The sequence below is a fragment of the Triticum aestivum genome, chromosome 4D (genome assembly GCF_018294505.1).
Source record: "Triticum aestivum cultivar Chinese Spring chromosome 4D, IWGSC CS RefSeq v2.1, whole genome shotgun sequence".
NCBI lineage: Eukaryota > Viridiplantae > Streptophyta > Magnoliopsida > Poales > Poaceae > Triticum > Triticum aestivum.
In genome coordinates, this window is record NC_057805.1 from 378,336,804 (window position 1) to 378,352,049 (window position 15,246).

Genomic DNA, 15,246 nt, shown 5'->3' on the forward strand with positions numbered 1-15,246 from the left:
TGCATCTGCATAGCTTACAACTTATACCTGCAACGATCACTTACCCATAAGACACATTTAACTTGGGAGTGTGATGTAGGTTGCATCTTGCACTGTCTTCTAGCTTGTACCGCTACTAATTTCTTGAAATGGCACTTATGACGAGACACTTTTTACCTGATAGATTGATATTGGTTGCATGTTCATATGGTGCCTAGCTTTCATTTCTTCTAATTTTGTTGAAATGCCTTCTACTTACTGTTTTTCATACATATTCCATCCTCCTATCATATGTCTGAATATGCAATGCTGACTTTTTTTTGTATATATTCCATCCTCCTATCCTGCGCTTGCCTTACATCAAAGTAGTGTTCTTCTGTATCATGCATCAACCAGTTACTTAGAGCTAATTTTATTCATCTTCTTTTGGTTTTGACTTCATAAGGCAATATCAGAAAATAGGAAGGAAAAGAGTAAGTTAGGGGATGTTGGCGGTCCTCCGGACCGACGCAAACAGAGACTCTCTAGATTTGCCACTGCTACTGCTAATGAAGTTGAAGTCCCAAGTCTATATGATGAGTTCATCTCTCGTACTCCCCCGTCGTAGGTGCTTGCTCTAAGTTGACAGTGTGATAATTGGTTTCATGTTGCATATGTTGTCTGGCCTGTATTTCTTCTATTTTGATTAAATTGCATCTGCTGAGTTTATATGTTATACATGTGCATATGACATGCCTTTCTGTGTCTAGAATACACTGCATCTATCAATCATACCATGTTCTTACATCAAAGTACTGTTGTTGTGTATCCCGCATCAATCACTCATAATTGGACGCTTTTAACATGGCAGTTTGATAGTGGTTGCATCTTACATTGATTTCTACGTTGTACTGCTTCTAATATTTTGAAATGCCACTTATGAAAAGACACTTTTAACTAGGCAGAGTGATATTGGTTGCATCTTTCATATGGTGTCTAGTTTGCATTACTTCTATTTTCTTGAAAATCCTTCTGCTTAGTTTACACATCGTAGCTGTGAATATGTCACGCTGTCATGTTTTTCTTACATATTCCATCCTCATACGGTTGCCTTATATCAAAGTATTGCTTGTCTGTATCATGCATCAATGAGTTTTGAAGAGCGATTTTATTCTTTTGTGTTGTTGGTACGGCTTGACATGGCAAAGTCAAAAAAGAGCAAGGAAAAGAATATAGTAGGGAATGGTGTTACTCGTCGGGTAAAACGGAAAAGGATCTGCCCTCGAGATTCTGCTGGTACTTATAGTGCAGTATAAGGTCCAAGTCCACCGGCTAAATCTACAAACACAGTATCACCTGCTCCACCAGCTGCAGCATCTGCTTCAATTTTACCAGCATCTCAACGAGTTACTCGTTCGTTTGCTCCGGAACTGGCCAGTTCCCAAGGTGCCTTGACACCTAACACTACTTCCGAAGCACTGCTGACACAACAGGACTTGGCAAGATTAGATGAACCTCATGAGCATCAACACCAAGACGGTACCTGACCGAGTCAAGTTGCAGTTGCATACTCCTTTATATGTACTCTCACAGTTTGATGTGCACTAACACTTTCCATATTCGTTATTGAACTAGCACCACGGCGCAAGCGGAAACAAACATGAGGGATAATGCTTGACAGATTAACAAAATCTAAAGGAGGGAGAATGGAGATTCATTTTGAGGCAGGTTTAAAAATGCCACGTGATGCTACAGAGTTAGCCAAGTTAGTATCAGAGGCAGCCATTGCCGTTAGGTGCCATGCACGTATCCTCCCAACATGGATCCAGTACAGGAATGAGAAAGACAATACCCGATTTAACACCTTACTTGATCATTTATCTGTAAGTAATGTTATTCATCGCAATTTGTAATATTGCCTTGCTCTGTGCCATACTTTCTAGCTTCCTCCTAATAAGACTCACATTCTTTTTTCAACAGATGAGGTTCAAGTTGGATCCGAAAGATGATGCAACTAAACAAGCATGCACTCATGTTTTTCAGTCTACTCTGCGACAGTATCGGTACCACCTTAGAAAATCTCACTTTGAAGGCAAGGCTAACAATGAAATCGCGCAAACATCTCCAGTGGAATATATTACAGATGAAGACTGGACAACCCTTGTTAAACACTGGTCTGATCCAAAGTATCAGGTAGGGTATATGTATTTGATCAGACCACATATTGAACTTGTATTTATGTATGTGCCTTACAAGTGTATCTTCTTCTAGGCTAGCTGTTTGAAGAACAAAACCAACCGTTTTAAAGTGAAATTCCAACAGACAACACGATCTCGTAGCTATATTGCACACTGCGAGGCTCTTGTAAATAGCTGCTAGTTCCTTCTTTTTTCTGTGCCATATTATCATATCTATATTGACTTGTTCCAAATACAGAGGAAAACCCGTGCGGACCAAAAAGAACCTGAACTGAATGCAGTGCAAATCTTTAAGGATTGCCACACCAGCAAGATGAAGGGCATGACCACACCAGTTCAGGCCGCTGTTGTAAGTCCTTACTCCTCCTGCCTTTGAACTGATTGGTAATATGATGTGTTCATTTAACTGCTTGGTTTGCAACCAATGTCAGTTACTCTTTTCACTTTTATACACAGTTGTCTTAACGTATCAATTCACCTTACATGGTTTAAAAGAGATGAAGGATATTCTTTTGGTATTGATCTGTAATCTAGTTGTGATGTTTGTTTTATGTCTGTTTGCCCATGATATGAATGATGTCATACTATGTTCATCCTACTTTAAACCATGTCTCTTTATCCTTAGATGTCAACGAATGTGAGGAAATAGACAATACAGTAGGCATGCTACATGGACATATGTTCCGAAAGTGATTTTATTATGTAGTTGGCACTACAATACATGCTAATGTATTACAGTAGTTCACCAAAATAAGTTATGTATAAACGTGAAACCTACTTTGTTTGTTTTTGTTTCATTAGTAACTTATCTGGTACACTAATCTACAAGTTCAAACTTTCAGCAAGCTATGGAACAAATGATTGAACAGCCACAACCACCTGAAGGTGACAAGGCTACCAAAGGCACAATGTCGCCTCTTGCTGCAGTGCGTCAGTATCTCTCCACTAACAGTGCAAAAAGTACCTTCCTGCGTAATTCTGGGTTGGTTGTCAAGGTAACCTCATCCAAATCGCCTACTGAACAAAATCTTCCGGCTAGACAGAGTGATATATCTGTGCTCCAGACACAAGTCCAATCCCTAATGGATGTTGTGTCAGAAACAAGAATAGTGGTTGACAAATGTCGTGAAGATATGAATGGTTTTGAAACCAGACTATCAGACATTTTCTTCGTTGTTGAAGAGCAATGGCGGAAAAAAGGGGAAGATCGTGCTGCTCCATCAGATTCTACAGCCTGAAACGTTAGCACTCAGGTCAAATGATCTATGCTTCTATACATCTGATGGTGCTTTTATCTGCAAGGACTGTAAACTTTATGCAACAGGCCTTTTGTTGTATGGTTGGAATTTATTTTGTTGTGATACATCATTTACGATGTTGCCAAAGGCTGCAGTAATTACGACGCTATTTTTGTATAGTGTAGGTTTATCTTAGTAATGTATTCGGCCGAAAGCTTCATAGGAGCCCAACATGCCAACATTTGTCGGGCCCATTCCAATTGGGCTAAAAACGATTCTGGGCAGAAATTTGCATGTAGCCCACTAAAAATATCTAGGCCTAAATCAGCATAAGCTTTCATATTTTTCTGGTAGGCCTGTGCCCATAGTGGGTCTTTAACAGGCCTAAACATAAGGGCCCTCGGTAATAATAGGCCGTTTACAGGTGTAAATATCTCGAGCCCATAAAAAACATGGGTCTTTAATAGGCCGAAAGTAAGATTGGGCCCTGATTGTGCCAAATAACCCACTGGTTTTAGCGGGCCGAAATGGTGGCCCATTTACAATCCGGATCGTCCACAGGCCGAAATTCAGACGGGTGGTAAATGCACCGACCTACTACACGGGCCTTTAACAGGCCGGAAGTTCAGTCGGGCTTGATTAGTGTCATTTTTATATGGGTCGTTAGTAGGCCCATTGTGGCGTTGGGCCACATATGGCCCATGGATTTCGTCCGACGTTAACAGGCCGAAAGTCACAACAGGCTGAAAGTGGCCAAAATCTATAGTGGGCCTTTAACAGGGCGAATGTCAGACATGGCCGAATATGACCAATATCCTTCACGGTCGTTTATGGGCCGAAAGTTTCAATGGCCTATAAATGGGCCCAAGTGAAGGACCTTTAACCGGCCGGAAACACACCGGTCCGTAATTCGGCCCAAATACTTAGCGGACTGTTAACGGGCCAAAAGTGACCATGGGCCGCGATGATGACAAGTTTAGAACGGGTCGTTGACAGGCCGATTTGACACTAGCCGTATGGGCCTCAACTGAGAATGTTGGGCCTTTAGCTGGGCCGGCCCATTATGGTCTGCAAAATATTATAGGCCTTTAGCTGGGCCGGCCCGTTATGGTCCGCTAAATCTTGTGGGCTTTTAGTTGGGTCGGCCCATTTAATCTTTGTGGGCCACTTTTGGGCCGGTCCACGTGTCAATGTTGAAGGAAATATGCCCTAGAGGCAATAATAAAGTTGTTATTTATATTTCCTTATATCATGATAAATGTTTATTATTCGTGCTAGAATTGTATTAACCAGAAACTTAGTACATGTGTCAATACATAGACAAACAGAGTGTCACTAGTATGCCTCTACTTGACTAGCTCGTTGAATCAAATATGGTTAAGTTTCCTAGCCATAGACATGAGTTTTCATTTGATTAACGGGATCACATCATTAGAGAATGATGTGATTGACTTGACCCATTCCGTTAGCTTAGCACTTGATCGTTTAGTATATTGCTATTGCTTTCTTCATGACTTATACATGTTCCTATGACTATGAGATTATGCAACCCCCGAATACCGGAGGAACGCTTTGTGTGCTACCAAACGTCACAACGTAACTGTGTGATTATAAAGGTGCTCTACATGTGTCTCCGATGGTACTTGTTGAGTTGGCATAGATCAAGATTAGGATTTGTCACTCCGACTGTCGGAGAGGTATCTCTGGGCCCTCTCGGTAATGCACATCACTATAAGCCTTGCAAGCAATGTGAATGAGTTAGTTGCGGGATGATGCATTACGGAACGAGTAAAGAGCCTTGCCGGAAGGAGATTTAACTAGGTATTGAGATACTGACGATCGAATCTCGGGAAAGTAACATACCGATGATAAAGGGAAGAACGTATGTTGTTATGCGGTTTTGACCGATAAAGATCTTCGTAGAGTATGTGGGAGCCAATATGAGCATCCAGGTTCCGCTATTGGTTATTGACCAGAGACGTGTCTCGGTCATGTCTACATAGTTCTCGAACCCGTAGGGTTTGCACGCTTAATGTTCGGTGACGATCAGTATTATGACTTTCTGTGTTTTGATGTACTGAAGGTAGTTCGGAGTCCCGAATATGATCACAGATATGACAAGGAGTCTCGAAATGGTCGAGACATAAAGATCGATATATTGGATGGCTATGTTTGGACATCGGAATGGTTCTGGGTGAGTTCGGGCATTTACCGGAGTATCGGGAGGTTACCGGAACCCCCCGGGGAGTCAATGGGCCTTAATGGGCCTTAGTGGAATAGAGGAGAGGAAGGCCAAGCTGGAGGGCGCCCCCCTAGCCCAATCCGAATTGGGTGCCCCCCCCCTTTCCTTCCCTCTCTCTCCCCCTTCCTTCTCTCCTACTCCAACAAGGGAAATGGGGAATCCTACTCCCACCGGGAGTAGGACTCCCCCCTTGGGCGCCCCTAGGCGGCCGGCCCTCTCCCCCTCCTCCACTCCTTTATATACGGGGGAGGGGGCACCCCATAGACACACAAGTTGATCATTGATATCTTAGCCGTGCGCGGTGCCCCCCTCCACCATGATCCACCTCGGTCATATCGTTGCAGTGCTTAGGCGAAGCCCTGCGCTGGTAGCTTCATCATCACCATCATCATGCCGTCGCTCTGCTGGATCGTGAGTTCGTGCGGCGTCACCGAGCCGAACGTCTGCAGATCACGGAGGTGTCGTACTTTCGGTACTAGGATCGGTCGATCGTGAAGACGTACGACTACATCAACCGCGTTGTCATAATGCTTCCGCTTACGGTCTACAAGTGTACGTGGACAACACTCTCCCCTCTCATTGATATGCATCACCATGATATTGCGTGTGCGTAGGAATTTTTTTGAAATTACTACTTTCCCCAACAGTGGTATCAGAGCCAGGTTTATGCGTAGATGTTATATGCACGAGTAGAACACAAGTGAGTTGTGGGCGATAATAGTCATACTACTTACCAGCATGTCATACTTTGATTCGGCGGTATTGTTGGATGAAGCAGCCCGGACCGACATTATGCGTATGCTTACGCGAGACTGGTTCTACCGACGTGCTTCGCACACAGGTGGCTGGCGGGTGTCAGTTTCTCCAACTTTAGTTGAATCGAGTGTGACTACGCCCGGCCCTTGTTAAAGGTTAAAACAGCACATACTTGACGAAAAATCATTGTGGTTTTGATGCGTAGGTAAGAACGGTTCTTGCTCAGCCTGTAGCAGCCACGTAAAACTTGCAACAACAAAGTAGAGGACGTCTAACTTGTTTTTGCAGGGCATGTTGTGATGTGATATGGTCAAGACATGATGCTAAATTTTATTATATGAGATGATCATGTTTTGTAACAAAGTTATCGGCAACTGGCAGGAGCCATATGGTTGTCGCTTTATTGTATGAAATGAAATCGACATGTAATTCCTTTACTTTATCACTAAGCAGTAGCGATAGTCGTAGAAGCAATAGTTGGCGAGACGACAACGATGCTACGATGGAGATCAAGGTGTTGCGCCGGTGACGATGGTGATCATGACGGTGCTTTGGAGATGGAGATCAAAGGCACAAGATGATGATGGCCATATCATATCACTTATATTGATTGCATGTGATGTTTATCCTTTATGCATCTTATTTTGCTTAGTTCGACGGTAGCATTATAAGATGATCTCTCACCAAATTTCAAGGTACAAGTGTTCTCCCTGAGTATGCACCATTGCGAAAGTTCGTCGTGCCGAGACACCACGTGATGATTGGGTGTGATAAGCTCTTCGCTCAGATACAACGGGTGCAAGCCAGTTTTGCACACGCAGAATACTCTAGTTAAACTTGACGAGCCTAGCATATGCAGATAAGGCCTCGGAACAATGAGACCGAAAGGTCGAGCGTGAATCATATAGTAGATATGATCAACATAGTGATGTTCACCATTGAAAACTACTCCATCCCACGTGATGATCGGACATGGTTTAGTTGATATGGATCACGTGATCACTGAGATGATTAGAGGGTTGTCTATCTAAGTGGGAGTTCTTTAGTAATATGATTAATTAAACTTTAATTTATCATGAACTTAGTAATTGATAGTATTTTGCATGTCTATGTTGTTGTAGATAGATGGCCCGTGCTGTTGTTCCGTTGAATTTTAATGCGTTCCTAGAGAAAGCTAAGTTGAAAGATGATGGTAGCAACTACACGGACTGGATCCGTAACTTGAGGATTATACTCATTGCTGCACAAAAGAATTACATCCTGGAAGCACCGCTAGGTGCCAAACCCGCTGCAGGAGCAACGCCAGATGTTATGAACGTCTGGCAGAGCAAAGCTGATGACTACTCGATAGTTCAGTGTGGCATGCTTTACGGCTTAGAATCGGGACATCAACGACGTTTTTAACGTCATGGAGCATATGAGATGTTCCAGGAGTTGAAGTTAATATTTCAAGCAAATGCCCGGATTGAGAGATATGAAGTCTCCAATAAGTTCTACAGCTGCAAGATGGAGGAGAATAGTTCTGTCAGTGAGCATATACTCAAAATGTCTGGGTATAACAATCACTTGATTCAACTGGGAGTTAATCTTCCTGATGATAGTGTCATTGACAAAATTCTTCAATCACTGCCACCAAGCTACAAGAGCTTCGTTATGAACAATAACATACAAGGGATGGATAAGGCAATTCCCGAGCTCTTCGCAATGCTAAAGTCTGCGGAGGTAGAAATCAAGAAGGAGCATCAAGTGTTGATGGTCAACAAGACCACCAGTTTCAAGAAAAAGCGTAAAGGGAAGAAGGGGAACTTCAAGAAGAACGGCAAGCAAGTTGCTGCTCACGTGAAGAGTGGTCTATTTTTGATGAATCTCGATAGTAGTGATACACATATTCATAATGTTGAAGCCAAAAGATGCAGAGTTGATAATGATAGTGCAACTTATTTGCGGCACTGCCGTTTGGGTCATATTGATGTAAAGCGCATGAAGAAACTCCGTACTGATGGACTTTTGGAATCACTTGATTATGAATCACTTGGTACTTGCGAACCATGCCTCATGGGCAAGATGACTAAAACGCCGTTCTCCGGAACTATGGAGCGAGCAACTGATTTGTTGGAGATCATACATACTGATGTATGTGGTCCAATGAATGTTGAGGCTCGCGGCGGGTATCGTTATTTTCTCACCTTGAAAGATGATTTAAGCGGATATGGGTATATCTACTTAATGAAACATAAGTCTGAAACATTTGAAAAGTTCAAAGAATTTCAGAGTGAAGTTGAAAATCATCGTAAAAAGAAAATAAAATTTTTGCGATCTGATCGTGGAGGAGAATATTTGAGTTACGAGTTTGGTCTACATTTGAAACAATGCGGAATAGTTTCGCAACTCACGCCACCCGGAACACCACAGCGTAATGGTGTGTCCGAACGTCGTAATCGTACTTTACTAGATATGGTGCGATCTATGATGTCTCTTACTGATTTACCGCTATCGTTTTGGGGTTATGCTTTAGAGACGGCCGCATTCACGCTAAATAGGGCACCATCAAAATCCGTTGAGACGACGCCTAATGAACTGTGGCTTGGCAAGAAACCAAAGTTGTCGTTTCTTAAAGTTTGGGGCTGCGATGCTTATGTGAAAATGCTTCAACCTCATAAGCTCGAACCCAAATCAGAGAAATGTCTCTTCATAGGATACCCAAAGGAAACTGTTAGGTACACCTTCTATCACAGATCCGAAGGAAAGACATTCGTTGCCAAGAATGGATCCTTTCTAGAGAAGGAGTTTCTCTCGAAAGAAGTGAGTGGGAGGAAAGTAGAACTTGATGAGGTAACAGTACCTGCTCCCTTATTGGAAAATAGTTCATCACAGAAACCGGTTCCTGTGACATCTACACCAATTAGTGAGGAAGTTAATGATGATGATCATGAAACTTCAGATCAAGTTGTTACTGAACCTCGTAGGTCAACCAGAGTAAGATCCGCGCCAGAGTGCTATGGTAATCCTATTCTGGAGGTTATGTTACTAGACCATGACGAAGCGATGGTGAGCCCAGATTCCGTTAAATGGCTTGAGGCCATGAAATCTGAGATGGGATCCATGTATGAGAACAAAGTGTGGACTTTGGTTGAATGGATCTTCAAGAAGAAGGCTGACGCTGATGGTAATGTTACTGTCTATAAAGCTCGACTTGTTGCAAAAGGTTTTCGACAAGTTCAAGGGATTGACTACGATGAGACCTTCTCACCCGTAGCGATGCTTAAGTCTGTCCGAATCATGTTAGCAATTGCCGCATTTTATGATTATGAAATTTGGCAAATGGATGTCAAAACTGCATTCCTGAATGAATTTCTGGAAGAAGAGTTGTATATGATGCAACCGGAAGGTTTTGTCGATCCAAAGGGAGCTAACAAAGTGTGCAAGCTCCAGCGATCCATTTATGGACTGGTGCAAGCCTCTCGGAGTTGGAATAAACATTTTGATAGTGTGATCAAAGCATATGGTTTTATACAGACTTTTGGAGAAGCCTTTATTTACAAGAAAGTGAGTGGGAGCTCTGTAGCATTTCTGATATTACATGTGGATGACATATTGTTGATTAGAAATGATATAGAATTTCTGGATAGCATAAAAGGATATTTGAATAAGAGTTTTTCAATGAAGGACCTCGGTGAAGCTGCTTATATATTGAGCATCAAGATCTATAGAGATAGATCAAGACGCTTAATAGGACTTTCACAAAGCACATACCTTGACAAAGTTCTTAAGAAGTTCAAAATGGATCAAGCAAAGAAAGGGTTCTTGCCTGTGTTACAAGGTGTGAAGTTGAGTAAGACTCAATGCTCGACCACTGCAGAAGATAGAGAGAAAATGAAAGATGTTCCCTATGCTTCAGCCATAGGCTCTATCATGTATGCAATGCTGTGTACCAGACCTGATGTGTGCCTTGATATTAGTTTAGCAGGGAGGTACCAAAGTAATCCAGGAGTGGATCACTGGACAGCGGTCAAGAACATCCTGAAATACTTGAGAAGGACTAAGGATATGTTTCTCGTTTATGGAGGTGACAAAGAGCTCGTCGTAAATGATTACGTCGATGCAAGCTTTGACACTGATCCGGACGATTCTAAATCGCAAACCGGATACGTGTTTATATTGAACGGTGGAGCTGCGAGTTGGTGCAGTTCTAAACAAAGCGTCGTAGCGGGATCTAGATGTGAAGCGGAGTACATAGCTGCTTCGGAAGCAGCAAATGAAGGAGTCTGGATGAAGGAGTTCATATCCGATCTAGGTGTCATACCTAGTGCATCGGGTCCAATGAAAATATTTTCTGACCGTACTGGTAAAATTGCTTTGGCAAAGGAATCCAGATTTCACAAGAGAACCACGCACATCAAGAGACGCTTCAACTCCATCCGGGATCAAGTCCAGGTGGGAGACATAGAGATTTGAAAGATACATACGGATCTGAATGTTGCAGACCCGTTGACTAAACCTCTTCCACGAGCAAAACATGATCAGCACCAAGACTCCATGGGTGTTAGAATCATTACTGTGTAATCTAGATTACTAACTCTAGTGCAAGTGGGAGACTGAAGGAAATATTCCCTAGAGGCAATAATAAAGTTATTATTTATTTCCTTATATCATGATAAATGTTTATTATTCATGCTAGAATTGTATTAATCGGAAACATAATACATGTGTGAATACATAGACAAACAGAGTGTCACTAGTATGCCTCTACTTGACTAGCTCGTTAATCAAAGATGGTTATGTTTCCTAACCATAGACATGAGTTGTCATTTGATTAACAGGATCACATCATTAGGAGAATGATGTGATTGGCTTGACCCATTCTGTTAGCTTAGCACTTGATCGTTTAGTATGTTGTTATTGCTTTCTTCATGACTTATACATGTTCCTATAACTATGAGATTATGCAACTCCTGTTTACCGGAGGAACACTTTGTGTGCTACCAAATGTTACAACGTAACTGGGTGATTATAAAGGTGCTCTACAGGTGTCTCCGAAGGTACTTGTTGGCTTGGCGTATTTCGAGATTAGGATTTGTCACACCAATTGTCGGAGAGGTATCTCTGGGCCCACTCGGTAATGCACATCACTTAAGCCTTGCAAGCATTGCAACTAATGAGTTAGTTGTGGGATGATGTATTACGGAACGAGTAAAGAGACTTGCCGGGAACGAGATTGAACTAGGTATTGAGATACCGACGATCGAATCTCGGGCAAGTAACATACCGATGACAAAGGGAACAACGTATGTTGTTATGCGGTTTGACCGATAAAGATCTTCGTAGAATATGTGGGAGCAAATATGAGCATCCAGGTTCCGCTATTGGTTATTGACCGGAGACGTGCCTCGGTCATGTCTACATAGTTCTCGAACCCGTAGGGTCCGCACGCTTAAAGTTCGATGACGGTTATATTATGAGTGTATGTCTACATACCGGATGCGGATTTTCGTGCTGAACATTTTGATATATTATACGGGTTTTTTTCTGACATCGTATGCAAAAGTTATAGCCGTTTTACATTTTCCCTACACTTTTTGCAAAACATGTCCAAATTTAAGTTTTTAAATTTTCCTAACTAGTAGATGTGGTAACATAACTACATCTCGAAGGATTTTAACTTTTGAAGTTTTTATCATTTTCTTTTGCTTTTTACAAAACTGAAAAGGCCATACCCGGGGGGGTAGGATTTGAAAATTGCACCATTAGTACCGGTTCGTGGCACGAACCTTTACTAAAGGTCTCAACCCTATTAGTACCGGTTCGTGGTATGAACCGGTACTAAAGGTTAGACCTTTAGTACCGGTTCGTGCCACGAACTGGTACTAATGGGCATCGCACCCTTTAGTACCGGTTCGTGGCACCAACCGGGACTAAAGTTCCCATTTGAACCGGGAGTAATGCATGTACGGTGCCCTCGCCGCTCGAACCGGGACTAATGCTCACATTAGTCCCGGTTCATAATGCAACCGGTATTAATGCTCTTTTCTGGCTGAACCAAAGCCCCTTTTTCTACTAGTGTACTGATGTATGTGGTCCGATGAATATTGAGGCTCGCGGCGGGTATCGTTATTTTCTCACCTTCACAGATGATTTGAGTAGATATGGGTATATCTACTTGATGAAACATAAGTCTGAAACATTTGAAAAGTTCAAAGAGTTTCAGAGTGAAGTGGAAAATCATCGTAACAAGAAAATAAAGTTTCTATGATCTGATCGTGGACGAGAATATTTGAGTTACGAGTTTGGTCTTCATTTGAAACATTGCGGAATAGTTTCGCAACTCACGCCACCCGGAACACCATAACGTAATGGTGTGTCCGAACATCGTAATCGTACTTTACTGGATATGGTGCGATCTATGATGTCTCTTACTGATTTACCGCTATCGTTTTTGGGTTATGCTTTAGAGACGGTTGCATTCACGTTAAATAGGGCACCATCTAAATCCGTTGAGACGACACCTTATGAACTATGGTTTGCCAAGAAACCCAAGTTGTCGTTTCTTAAAGTTTGGGGCTGCGATGCTTATGTGAAAAATCTTCAACCTGATAAGCTCGAACCCAAATCGGAGAAATGTGTCTTCATAGGATACCCAAAGGAGACTGTTGGGTACACCTTCTATCACAGATCCGAAGGCAAGACATTCGTTGCTAAGAATGGATCCTTTCTAGAGAAGGAGTTTCTCTCGAAAGAAGTGAGTGGGAGGAAAGTAGAACTTGATGAGGTAATTGTACCTGCTCCCTTATTAGAAAGTGGTTCATCACAGAAATCTGTTCCTGTGACTCCTACACCAATTAGTGAGGAAGCTAATGATGATGATCATGTAACTTCAGATCAAGTTATTACCGAACCTCGTAGGTCAACTAGAGTGAGATCCGCACCAGAGTGGTACGGTAATCCTGTTCTGGAGGTCATGTTACTTGACCATGACGAACCTACGAACTATGAGGAAGCGATGATGAGCCCAGATTCCGCGAAATGGCTTGAGGCCATGAAATCTGAGATGGGATCCATGTATGAGAACAAAGTGTGGACTTTGGTTGACTTGCCCGATGATCGGCAAGCCAACGAGAATAAATGGATCTTCAAGAAGAAGACTGACGCTGAAGGTAATGTTACTGTCTACAAAGCTCGACTTGTTGCGAAAGGTTTTCGACAAGTTCAAGGAGTTGACTACGATGAGACCTTCTCACCCATAGCGATGCTTAAGTCCGTCCGAATCATGTTAGTAATTGTTGCATTTTATGATTATGAAATTTGGCAAATGGATGTAAAGACTGCATTCCTGAATGGGTTTCTGGAAGAAGAGTTGTATATGATGCAACCTGAAGGTTTTGTCGATCCAAAGGAATCCAGATTTCACAAGAGAACCAAGCACATCAAGAGACGCTTCAACTCCATCGGGGATCAAGTCCAGGTGGGAGACATGGAGATTTGCAAGATACATACGGATCTGAATGTTGCAGACCCGTTGACTAAACCTCTTCCGCGAGCAAAACATGATCAGCACGAAGACTCCGTGGGTGTTAGAATCATTACTATGTATCTAGATTATTGACTCTAGTGCAAGTGGGAGACTGAAGGAAATATGCCCTAGAGGCAATAATAAAGTTATTATTTATTTCCTTATATCATGATAAATGTTTATTATTCATGCTAGAATTGTATTAACCGGAAACATAATACATGTGTGAATACATAGACAAACAGAGTGTCACTAGTATGCCTCTACTTGACTAGCTCGTTAATCAAAGATGGTTATGTTTCCTAACCATAGACATGAGTTGTCATTTGATTAACGGGATCACATCATTAGGAGAATGATGTGATTGACTTGACCCATTCCGTTAGCTTAGCACTTGATCGTTTAGTATGTTGCTATTGCTTTCTTCATGACTTATACCTGTTCCTATGACTATGAGATTATGCAACTCCCGTTTACCAGAGGAACACTTTGTGTGCTACCAAACGCCACAACATAACTGGGTGATTATAAAGGTGCTCTACAGGTGTCTCCGAAGGTACTTGTTGGGTTGGCGTATTTCGAGATTAGGATTTGTCACTCCGATTGTCGGAGAGGTATGTCTGGGCCCACTCGGTAATGCACATCACTTAAGCCTTGCAAGCATTGCAACTAATGAGTTAGTTGTGGGATGCTGTATTACGGAACGAGTAAAGAGACTTGCCGGTAACGAGATTGAACTAGGTATTTGTCGGTGTTCTGGAACGGGGGTCCCCAGACTTGCCTGCGTGCGGCCCACAATGTGGCTAAGCCAGCAGGCCGTATGGCCCATCTTCATCAACAAGGCATCCAAGATCCTCGCGAGGGTCCAAGCCTCACGAGGCGGACAATGCAAGACCTCCTATGGAGTGGCCGAGCCAGGCAGGCTCACGAGGAGCGAAGATATCAACGCGGGGCAAACCTCACGAGGCTCTCGTGACGTGAGCCATGACGAACGGCACCAGGCGGGCGCCAGCGCGCGCAACGTCCTTATTTCCTCTTTGGTGCTAAGGAGGCCAGTGCAGGCGAAGAGTACCGAGGCATCAGGCAAAGGTTGCTATATTGGTGCAACGACACCAAGTCCAGGAAGACGGCAAGACAAAAGTCATCGTGGAGCCCAAGACGGCGTCACCACCAGAGCTTTTCGCAGGCGAAGACCGCTTTTGTCAGGATAGCTTGTACTAGCTGTCCCCCTTCAAATTTGCCCGCCGTTGTTGGCTCCCTTCCCGCTCGATATTTGGGAAGAGGACCAGGGCCTCTATAAATAGGTCTAGCCACCATAGTAGAGGCATCTGATCTTAGCTTGATCCA